We start from the raw sequence: 12,454 nt of genomic DNA, 5'->3' as shown, positions 1-12,454 counted from the left end.
AAGTAATAACCTCAAAGGGCAACTCCACCCCAGAAATACATTGCTATACATTCTAATGTGCACGCTCTATTTAATATTTGTGTTTGAAAGCTCACTAGACAAGCATCAGTAACTATCTTGCTGTTCAGTTTTACGTGTGCCAGTTTAAGATTTTCACAAGTACTTGTAGGTGTTAAGAGACGAATCATCGAATGACAGTACAGTAATTAAGAGAGCCAAGAACTTATAACCCTCATACATAACCTATAGTTACTAAAACAATTAACTAGTCAAAATTAACACAGAAGTATGAAATCAAAATCAATCAAATCATATGTGAAATGCTATAAACAAAAGCCTATTTTGTGGTCCACGAATACAGAAGGTTTTTGAAGCTATTCAATTATGATGCAATGTAGACAGAATAACGAAAGGTCTAAGTCTATTTCAGTCTTTTCAACTTGCATTATAATAACAAAAGAGTGATTTTCTCATTTGCCTGCTTGCAGTTAAAAACAAGCCTACCCTACTGCTACCCCTAGAAGCTTCACACATTTTTGTCAGAAAGGTTAGGGAAAGACACATTAGGAGGCTGAGACATGGAATTGATTTACTCAAACAATAGCCATCTTCCACAGGTCGATAATCAAATTAGCCCGACTAGTCTCAGAAGAGCAAATCAAGCACACGAAGTATAACAAATTGTAAACAAAGAAAATCACTTATGAATGTAGAGTTACCTGAAGGAACACCTTAGGAGCAAAACAAGAAGTCTGAAGATGTGAAAGGCACAATCTCGATAGATTTCCCTTGTTGACACAAAGGCAAAACAGGGACAAATTATCACAGGATGTTTGTTTTGAATATTTCAACTCCTAGGGAACAGTCACTTTACTTCGGCACACCTGGTTACATTACATCAATCGCGCTCAAGAAGGTTTGACAGATCACAGACATAGCATGCTGAGGGCTTCCTGAAAGTGAGAAAAAGGCATGGTGCCTTCAGCTGCTGTGGTTTAACAGCCTGCAAGTTCACGTGAGAAAGAAAACAAAGCCTGATGTGCTGCGGGAAAGCACCTGCCAAGTGATGACAACTTCCCTGCACAGAAGTGTTACCTCACCTTTCAAAGGCAACACTCTCAAAATGGTGAAATCGCACATATCCTTTATTTGAATGACCTAGGAGTCTGTCTTTTTACTCCTGGCATAGTTTCGGCTGTGACAAATCTGCCCTTTTCATGCGAAGTGCTTGTACTCTGTAGCCTGATCAAAGGCGGCCCCAGATCCAGCGGAAAGACAACTCTGTTCCTCTTTGCTCAAGGATGCCTTCGAAGAGGAACCGAGCAGGCACACTTCGTTTGCATACTTGAAGTTTTGGTGTTTAGTGTATCCCAGAATATCACAGCACATCACTTTGACGCTGTCACTTAGAAGCGAGGACACCAAAGTTTGATCCCAACTGCTGATACTTCACTACCCTTTCCGGAAGAGCATTTGATCCTTTCACCAGCTTCACAAGCTGCCCGTTACCGCTTTCAAATTCAAAAGCAGAATGGCCCCACAATGGCCCCAGTTGCTGCACTGCTTCCGCTAGGTGGAGTAACTGGTGCAGGCTGAACGTCATTGCTGGAGCTCCATACAGCCTCCCTGTCATGCCCACAAAGGTCCAGAGGAGTTTCTCTGAAAGCATTAGATGACATTATTAAAGCTGGCCCGAAGCAGGACACAAAGAAACCGAAGGGGGAGAACTCGCGTGCAACATCAATGGATGCTGGAGTTACGGTGTCCCTCAAAAGTGCATGGACGGCCTCCACCAGCTTCTTTATGTACGGTCAGTATTGGTCCAGAAGGACCCTGTACATGCAGGGAAGCGAGTGGTACAGCAGCCAGTGGCGCCATTCGGAAGCCTTCCAGAATAGGCGTGTGCTCAGTGCCCTTGGGAGTCTCGTGGAGCTGTGTGGTGGCTTGATTTCAGCCAGCTGGCTGTTGATGACAGCAATAGAGGCAGTGTTTCCTGTAAATAAACAGATCAAATGTTACTAAATAAATGAAAGCATTTGCCAGTCTGTTTTTGAAAACTGGGGCAGAATCTTTGGCAATTTAGTATGAAACAATTGGCTTAGATAAATTATCCCTCTTAAAAAGAGTGCAAATTCTATGTGCCATTACTCCGATAAAACATACGCTTGGTTTTCTAATACAAACGTCTAGCTTTATGGTCGAATCCACCCAATATGTAAGTGAAATCAGTGCATACTGCCTGCTAAAGATGACAGAAAGTGCAGCAACAAAGAAAATAGTTTAGACGAGACATAGCACGAAATGCCTTGCGTGGTTTAGCTCCCCAGTTTTGCCCATGCTCTTTTCCCGGTTTATCTTTCTACGTTACACAATCCAGCTGAATTCTTCGTTTTATTGCTCAGTGCAGTCAGTCTGCAGAAGTCTCACGAGGCTTAGCCTCCACAATTCATTGAGCTCTTTTGCGAACTAATAAGCTAGTTAAAGTACCTAGAAGCCACACTGACAGATGTAATGATCTGGTTCCAACCGGCTTGGTGTCCTGTACTGTACTGTTGTAAAATCTCTAGAATTGCATAGCGAACTGACATAATGCCTCCTCTCCTTTTTCCTTCCTTGTGCTAAAAGTTATTTAAAGATTGTACAACATGTTTCGAAATTGGCACCCTGGATTAGAAAGGATGAAACAGGAGATTCTCCTGATGTTCACTTCCAAAGTCTCTTGTTTAAGCTACCGTGATATACTGGGCATGCACCATTGTCGCATAACTGCCTACCCCATATCACACTTTTGAACCGTTTGAAAAGTAAGCAAAGAACATGCAAAGGACTCCCATTAAACAAAAGGGGCAGAAGTCATTTCCAACGAGAAAGGAAATACCAGTGATGCTGATATACTTTTTAGTAAGCTGGTCTCCTCCACCTCTTCCATGTAACAGGGCTATATAACACTGGACGCAAATGTCACCACATGATGTGAGAAGAGCCTTGAGGAACTGACAGAATGCACTGAAAGAATAAAACACGTAAAGGACAAACACAGACACACACAGTTCTTTCAATGAGCAGCGAACATTTATGAGATGCCCATTACGCTACGACCTTGAACGACAAAGAATTGAAAGAAAACAAAAATATTCAAAATTTAATATAAAACCAATTTACTCACAAACTTTAAAAATACCAAATTAAAATGATAGCAAAAAAATTATAGGGAAAAACTTAAGGAAATTTCGTGAAAAAGGGGGAAAGGAAGAAAAAAAAGAAAGGAAATTAATGACGAAAATAATCCTGGAAAATGGGAACAAGAGGGACAAAGGACAAACACAAATCTCCAAACACAGCTAGGTTCTTGTCCAGCTCGCTTGTACCTTTACATTAACTGCATTATAATCAGGAAATTAATCCCTGAAAAGGGGGGAAAATAAATAAGAAAAGAAAGAAAAAGACAAAATTAATTGATCACAACAAGCTTTTTACGATAATTTTTACGCTAGAAATTCCAGCTTTTTTGACGACAAAGCCAAAGATGTCCCAGAGACATTGCTCACGGCATATCTGACCTTAAACGCTTCTATTGTTTCGGGCCCACATTTATCTATGTGTGAACTTAGCTAAGTGGTGTTTTCAAAGTGTGGGGTGCAATCGTGGCAGGTACGGGCATGCAGAACTATTGGGTGGAACGAGTCCGATGATGCCTTGGTAACATCTAAATGGTGTTCCCTAAAGCGAGCATTTAGGCATCTTCCGATGGCCGATGTATTCGCCTTCGCAGCTCAATGGACTCGAATCAAGTTCAATTTCAAGTTTTATTCGCCTCAAATACGTTCGTTCAAACGTATTACATGAGGGGGGGTAGAAAAATACAAACAAATGCAATGATATAATGGAAATAAAAGAACTAACTAAGGTTAAAAATTAACAACAAACAAAAACTAAAAACAAACTATACAGAATTCAGAACAAAGTTTACAGAAACCGGGCACAACAGAACTGGGGACTCAGTGCACAATTTATAGGAAACACAAGCAGACATGGCGCTGAAAACATAGTACCAAAGCCAAAAATTTTTTGCGGAATATTTTTTATCATTCTATTCAGTGACTATGTCGTTTGGGAGAGAATTCCCATTTTTAATGGACAGAGCAAGAGGAGAGTATTTGTATCTATTAGTGCGACCAAATATAGGTGCAATTTTCAAGGAATGATCATGACGCAAAGAAATGTATGAGACAGACTTACAGTGAGTGAGCATAAATGATTGCATGTTGTAATAAAAGTTATGAAAAAGAGTAAGGCGAGCGACTGTCCGACGTGATTCAAGAGAAGTTAAATTAGAAAGAACCAAGTCTAAGTGGGAGACACTGGTTTTCGTACTGTAGTTTCGATAAATGATTCCAATGGGTCTTTTTTTATTTTTAAGGCCTTTTGCAAGGCGTTTTGTTCGGCCACGCTACCCATGCATTTGCGACCTCGCTGCACCAGGATAGAAAAGTGCGTTCATTTCGCGCGTGTGGGGAAAGGGGAGGGGGTCAAAGTTTTGACTTCCCAGTTGGGGGTGGGTTTAATATGCAAGTGAAAAAAAAAGTCGAAATTTTGGAAGCCGACTTGGGGGGTGCGTTCATTACGCGAGTGCGTTCATTGTGCGAGTAAATACATACCTTACTCATAACTGTTGCAAAGCATGACCTGAGTCACACCTCCGCTCTCTTTATATAAACATTGCCCTCGTACTCCACTGAGGTTGAGTGGAGGTAAACATCCAGGAGATCCAGGAACTGACACGTGCCGTGTTTGTGGATAACGTTGTTCATACTGAAATGTTTTTGGTTGACAAACTTTATTACGAGAACGGGAACGACGCCAGGCACATAGCTGTTTTGTGGTGTAAGGCTAGCTGAGTCGCACGTGTGGGTATCAACGCCGATTTGTGAGAAACTGCGAAGTGGGCACCACCAACCATAGTTTTCTAAATACATAACAGATCCTTTTTTCCCTTTTATTTTGCAAAAATAAAGTTTATGCGAATTTTAAGAGTTCAGAGTCCACAGATTCGGCGATACCTTGCTGGCTGAACAACTTGATGGCTTGATCGAGTGGTTTCGGGTATGCGGGACTACTGGGCAGGACATTGGTGAGGTTGGTCGTTGAACGTGAGTTGGTAGTAGTCCTCAGGGATCGCGTTGTTGTTTCAAGCGAATGGTCAGATGGGGAATCGATTTCTTCTGTAATGCCCCCCCCCCCCTCCCCTCCCCCGTCTTCCGCTCTGATTAGGTATGATCGTGGCTGTTGTCCGACTTGGACCACAATTCCGGGTTCCCATTTGTGGTTTCGACGGAAATAGACTCTCTCGCCTTGACTCAGAGGACGTAGTGGTTTGCTGTGTGCGTCACCATGTCGGTGCTGACACTTTTGACGGAACTGAAGGCGTGCTTGAACCTCCCTGATGTTGTAGTGCTGCTCAAGTTAACGCGGAGCAGCTGGCTTGAGGGTTGTGATCCTGCGGCCCATTAGCAGTTCCAATGGGGACAGGAGCTGATCCATCGGTGTGTCCCTAAGCTCCATAAGGACAAGAGACAGGTCGTTGCCTTCCTTCGGTGCCTTGGTCAAGCTGTTTTCATTCTTTGAACTGACCTCTCTGCAAGTTCATTCGACTGTGGGTAATCAGGAGAACTTGGATTATTTGTCATGTCCAAGCACTTGAGATACCCTTTGAATGCTTCAGAGTTGAATGGCAGGCCGTTGTCACAGACCCCTTCTAGAATGCCGAATCAAGCAAACTCCTTTTTTAGGGTTGCGATCCTTTGATAGCAGAGGTGTCCCCCTTTTGCTCTATCACAATGTACTTGCTAAAGTAGTCCACTACAAGTAGGTAGGTGACACTGTGGAGATGGAAGAAGTCATTGGTGACGATTTGCCATGGTTGTGTTGGAGACCGTCTGTCTCCCAGGGGCTCCCGTTGGTTCGACCGCTGGTGTTGCTGGCAGAGTTGGCCGTTGGAGACCATTCTTCTGCCAGCACCCGTTCTCCGAAACAATGCCGCGGAGCGGGGCGTTTTCTGCATGGGTCTTTGCAGAAAAAAAAGGCACTCTTATGAACTGATGTGCGGGCAAAGCTAACGCATTTCTTTCTCAGAGCGGGGAGGTTCAGTTGAGAGCATATCTCCCTAGCCTCAGACCTTAAAGACCCTGAAGGTCTTTCCTTGAGTAAAGCAGTTCTTTTTTCGAGTGCAGCTTCCACCTTTTCCTCTTAGATGTCCTCGTTCATAACAACGAAAACTACCATCTTTTCTTACTCTAGCAGCTTTAGCTGGGCGTTGCGGAGCTCCTCTACTGTTGAGTATACATATGACTTGCCTGGAGGAGGCAGGTGGGCACAAACGGAATGCACAGCTGTCCCTACGAAGTTCTGACGATCCTTTTCAGGGTTACTTGCTGCTACCTTGTAAACGGATGTCAGTTGGTCTACCCTCGATGCTGGAAGGTCTAGGGCGAACTTGGGCCCGTGAGACAGAAGTCCCACCGTGTCCGGGGAAAGCTGTTTGTCCAAAAGTACAACAGGGGGTTTCAGTTGAAGTCCGAAGCCTTCTGGCAAGACTTGCGTACCTCCCCAGGATTTTTACCCCTGCGGCCTCCAAGAGCCCGACTGCAGAACTCCTGAGGAAGAGGAACGAGGGTCTGTGGCGTAAAACGTATCGAGGAGTGCTGTCGTGGCCGGGGAGAGTCATTCTCATGAGTCGAAGTTCCTGGGATATCTCTATTCTTGAAATCTGCATGATCCTGTAGCTTGACAACCAAGTATGGGAGTGGAATCCCAGCACAAAGTCCACGGAGGCGTGGGCCACGTTTTTTCGCAAGCAAAGCCCCAGGGAGCGTAGACGGAGCCGCAGAAAGTTAATTATTGAGATGTAGCTGACGGCTTGAAAGAAGTTGCGGGGATTGAACACAGGGTGACGGGCGGACGTACTGAGTCAGGACATGAAGCTCACACAACTTGAATTAAAATTTAGGGACCTTGTTTATAGAGACTTACAAACACAGAAAGAATAAACCCAAAGAGGTCAGAAACACAGACAAGTACATATCTTTCTTTTTTAAAGTTATTATATGGTTTTCCTCTTATCTTTTATCACGGAGACAGTATAGACCTTTGCAGAAACAGCTCGCTGGCCGCCGCCATTTTGCGACTCGAGTGACCCCTATTAGCCAAAAATTTCTGCCACCCGCCTGAGCTGTGGAAACCCGATCAGCGCGACTCCCCACCTGCATCGTGTGTTCGGAGTTTGCCGGCTTTCCTTCTAAGTGTTTACTCTATTTGCCTGTTCAGGATGCTTGCGTGTTTTTGTAATCTTCCACTGTGAGAACTTGGGAATACCAGGACTTATAGCCTTCTGGACCTTCGCAAGAAACGAGCGAAGAGAACGGGCGAAGAAAGCGAACGTCAAGCAGCCCGCGACGCAGGCCGTTCGACGTTCTTCGAGGATTATTTCCGTTGAGATAATCTCCGAAAAGCCTTCCCGGATATGTTCCCGGTCTTGGCGAGAAGTAGCTGATAGGGTCCGGGGAATGGGAACTAAATAGACACGTTCGTTCATTCGCACTAGTGCTGTGTATAAAAAACATCACTCTTCAAAACGTACCCCAAGACAAGCCGGATTCCGTGCGATCGTCGTGAAGTGACTGTCGTCGACACTGTATTTTGGATATGCTGTGTTATTTGAGACCTTTCTCAAATCATGTCCGGATAACGCGGCACCGTGGGGTACGCGTACAATATATGTTGTTCGATTTATGAGACTCGTTGAATTTCATATAGTGAGGGGGCAATACCCATGCAGTTCGGCTATCCTCTGGTGTGGTCAAATATATTAGGCAGTTAAGGTTGACACGGCTGAGTGTATAGTGCCGTTATAATCGCCACAGAACACAAAAGAAAAAATAAAGTGAGGCGATTTTGCCGCCACCAGCATTCAAAATTGCTCCTACGCAGGCTGCCACAGCCTACTGACGAGAAAACCCACAGCTCAGCGCAGTCGGGCAACACTGACGTACAGTCTCAAAACCAGGGATGCGCGCTGGAAATCGCTTCGCTCGAGACTGCCGCTGGAAAGGTCTATATCGAGGTCAGGGGGAGTAAACCTTGTGCGGTTTTTGATCTGGTCTGGAAACTTCAGGGAAGTGTTCTGGGTCTCTTTTTATTTTCGATATTTATAAACGATCTACCCAATGACGTTTCAGTTCAAATCAAACTTTTTGAAGACAATTGTGTGGTTCATAATAAAATGAAAACAAAAGATGATCAGATCAAATTAAACCGTAATTTACAAAAAAAGAAAAAAAAAGAAAATAGGCATTGGTGCGACAAATGACGAATCGTGGGGTTTCCACACCATATCAAAAATCATTATTTATGTCTATAACTAAAACAAAAAATCTGCTGGCCTATAATTATGACATGAATGGTTCTGAGCTTTAAGAGTTAAAGAATTTAAGTACCTAGATGTAGTATTTAATCTTGACTTAAGATGGAATACCCATATAAACAACGTGTGCATCAAAGCTAAAAAAGCACTGTGGGGCGACAGACGCAACTTTGCTGAAGCGACTCCTGAATGCAAATATGCTCCAAAAGCCAGGGTAGTCATAACGGAATAAGTTTACAGTGGCTTAACACAACAACAAAAAAATAACAACAACACAGACGTTTCGCCACCTATCCGGGTGGCATCATCAGTGTGAACTGGCCCGGTGGTTGGGAGAGTCAAAACCAGTCGACTCTAATCTACAAGTCCCCGTAAACGTCCGGTGGGGAGCCCCGGTTCGTCTTGCACGCCTCGGGGTCTCGGCGGATAAACCACGATTCCACGAACTTCCTCGGGCCTCACCTCTGCTCACGAGCAGCATTGTCCAAGTCAAACGTATGCGCAGTCGTCCAGCTGTGGTCAACAAGCTCAGACTTGCTTCTCGTGGCATGCGTGGCCTTCACCACATCCCTTCTGTGTTCCTCAAGTCGGAATGTACCACCACCTCTCAAGCTGAGGGGCAACATTCCGACGTAGTCTCCTGCCGAAAAGTTATACAATGCTTGCGGCGGAGAGGAATCAGAGTTACTGCGAGTTGGGTAATTAAAAATAGAGATCACTACATCAAGCGCGGGGTGGTACATATCCTCAGGCACCATTGGCATTTCACTCCAAGTCACACGTACACCGTTCGTATTTGAAAAACATAAATCTAAAGCATTGCCTTGCTTATTAAGAACATTGTTGAGCCGCTTCAGATCCAAAAAAGAAGAGAAGTCTAAAAGATGGTTGCATTTCTCCTTTCAATAAAAGTTATCAGTCAAAACGTTGCACGCCTGTAGCTCGTTGAGTTTTTCTAACCCAACCAGACAACGCTGAAAATCACCAGGTGGCTTTTCTGGGGGGAGATAGAACAGACCAATAAGAACACGTTCTCTCTTTGCATACTCAATTTCGACGAACAAGCTCTCAGGAAAGTTTTCTAAATCTTGACGCCTCCTTGAGCTGTCGACCGCGACCAACACACCGCCTCCCGCTCCAGCTCCTTGAAACAAGTCACGGTCGTGCCGGTACACAACAAAACCAGGCGGAAAGTAATCGGAGGACCCGATGTTAGGACGCAACCAAATTTCCGTTAGACAGAAGATTGCATAATTAGACACTGTAACGTTACAAAAAAAAGCAATCGGCTTTTGTGCGTAAGCCGCGGACGTTTTGATATAATAAATCTATGCCAGGCATCACTTGTCAGCGGTTGTGGGATGTCCCTCTGAAGCGTGGAGCATGTCTCTCTGAGGGGTTCCTCTGAAAGGTTTAAAAAGGCTGGATTTAGGCCACACAGCTGGATCAGCAAGTTTCTCAAAATCCTCGGCAGCCGCGGCCACATGAAAGGAGCCGTAAGTGTCGAAACGGGTCTTTAGGTGACGGCACTCCACTTTGTCGATTCCAACGGAGGACAGGCGCGAAGAGTCGTCCTTGCAGATAATATCCGGCGCCAGCTTCGTAACAAACAGCGCTCTCAGACTCGTTGACGGCGAAACAACGCACAGCTTGTTGGTCTTGAATGCCCCGGTCAAATAATAATAAATGTAATAATAATAATAGTAATACTAATAATAGTAATTAGACGAGCCATACACGAAAAATATGTATTTTTAGCTCACCGTTTGGACAAAGTCTACAATGCTGTCCGAATGTACTTCTATGTTGCATTCAAGTGCCGTTTGATGGTTCTGCTACCGAGGACCCTCCTCCCTCAAGGCACGGGAGAAGAGGACGCCAAAGCGGTGTTTGCAAGCCGACGGGAGGCTAAATATGTTTAGTATATAGAGACATGGGCCGCCTTTCCTTTGGGGAAGGATCTCTACGATGTCGTGCTCCACGTCGACTCCGCCAAGATTTTTGTACGAAGCGGTTAGATGTCTACGAGTGAGGATGGCGGTATTGGGTTCCTCGTTGTCAGGAGTTTGGAAGGCTCTATAGATGGCTAGTTTGACCGCGCGGCGGGTTTTCTGAATCAATATGATATCGGGGGGAGTTTGGAGGGACTGGAGGCAGTGTTAAAGATAGCCACGCTTCAGTCGGAAGCTGTGGTAATTCCATTGCCAGATAGTGGTTTGGTGCCTACTGAGGCGTGGCGGGCGTGGGAGAGGTAAAGCCATATTGAGGGATGCACTGTTAGAGGTAGGGTATGGATGGGGGGGTGGTGGAGGAGTTTAGGACCCCAACTGGGATGAGATGTTGGTGAGTTGGTTTATTTGACTGGTGAGTTGGGCCAATCTGGAGGAGTACTTTGAGACAGCGTTTTCTATCGCCGTACAACGGCTGTAACGTTTTGCTCTAAGGTTTGCAGTCTGGCACTGAAAATGCGAGACATTTCGGTCATTGACGCTGAGTCGGTGTAATTTGTCTACGATTTTGAGGCCATAGTATTGATTACTCTACGCTTGTCAGACTGGGCGGTGCTGTCAGGTGAGGATATGGCAACTGCAACGGGTTGTGGGGGAGGAGTAGGAGTGGGCGCTGGAGGGGTAGGAGTTGGCGCTGGAGGGGTAACCTTTCTGTTTAAGGAGGGGTCGTAAGTCTGCATTTTCCTTCTAAACGGCAGTGATTTATTGTGTGAGGGTTGGACCTTTTGCCGTAGAGTTTGGACCTTTTGCCGTAGGGTTTGGACCTTTTGCCGTAGAGAGGGGCGGTGATGAGAGACATCCGACGGGCAAGGAGAATAGCCGGGTCGTGATTGCAGTCGATTAGGTATTGGCTGATGTTCTCCGGTGGACCGTAATCTGGCACATTAAAGATGATTCCGCGTGAGATCTTCGCAGGATTTGCCATATATGTGGCCAGAAAATAGTTCTCTTCGCCCTTCAGAGGGGGTGCTGAGTAGTATAGTTTTGAATGGCATTGATTCGAATTTTATCATCGCGTGCCACGTTGTAATTGGTCTGGGCAGTGTTAAAGACGAAGTCTTGCAGCTTGCCTGTGCTCATCGAGCTTAGGTTGAGGCCACCACGTGCACGGATGATGATCTTGTAGTAGTCAGGGAGTCTTGCGAGCTGCGGCGGGCGCGTCTTGAAGCCAGGCCTTGGCGAGCTGCGGAAAACCGGACGCCAAACGCGCCTCGCCGCTCGACTTGGTCGTTTACGTCGCCATCCGTTGTTTACCCTTGCAAGTTTTTTAGCCCTATGTTTTGCAGAAAGGGAGCTACGCTTTGTAATTTTACAAAAACCAACCTGTGAAATATACCTTTGACACAAAGTTCAGATTGCTATGTGCAGGCGCCAATTTTTATGGCCCATTTTAGATCGAGCCTGGTTATTTCAGTCACCCTATACTTACTGCCAGGTTGGATCACATTGGCATCTTATTAGCCTTCCTTTTCTTCACTTGGCTTTTACTAGTATGCTTTCACAAAAGTAGCAGTGAGGTCCTCGGTCGACTTCGGCGCGAACCTTAGGATGAGAGAAAATGGCAAAATGGCCCGTTTCCCGCCTTTCATGTACTTTATGTACCCGTAGATCATTGTGAACACTACGAATTAGTTTTTAACCTCTAGGTGGTAGTGGAACGACTGGTTGGCAAGAAGCTATCGAAGGAACAAGCGAAAGTGAGAAACCAGAGCAGCCAAGGCGAGCAATGCTGGCGACACGCACGGAGTGACAGCGGATTGGATCTCGGATTGGATTGAAAGTGTCAAAGACAGTTGGTTGTAAATTAGAACGGAGCAGTAACTTGTTACCAGTATAGGGTTGTTGCACAATACCATGGTTCAATGCTGCTACCTCTTCGTGGATCTGATCAAAACCCACTGGAATCCATGTTGGAGGCATTCATTGCTGTTATCCTATGTTTTGTGTCCTTTGGGGCCTTGTCTGCATGGTACTTTGTGCACCCACTCGAGGTTGAAGACAGTCAGTTGCTCTGTGATTCTTTTAG

At 45.3% G+C, this 12,454-nt stretch overlaps 1 pseudogene; it reads right to left on the bottom strand.

Moving 5' to 3' along the window:
- Window positions 1–337: 337 nt before the first annotated feature.
- On the bottom strand, window positions 338–1,669 carry LOC121834242 (annotated as a pseudogene).
- Between the last annotated feature and the right edge of the window lie 10,785 nt (window positions 1,670–12,454).

The sequence above is a fragment of the Ixodes scapularis genome, unplaced genomic scaffold (assembly GCF_016920785.2).
Source record: "Ixodes scapularis isolate PalLabHiFi unplaced genomic scaffold, ASM1692078v2 ptg000827l_1___fragment_3__unscaffolded, whole genome shotgun sequence".
In the NCBI taxonomy this organism is placed as follows: Eukaryota; Metazoa; Arthropoda; class Arachnida; order Ixodida; family Ixodidae; genus Ixodes; species Ixodes scapularis.
Note: the sequence above shows the minus strand (reverse complement) of the source record. Positions and strands in the feature narration are given on the sequence as shown.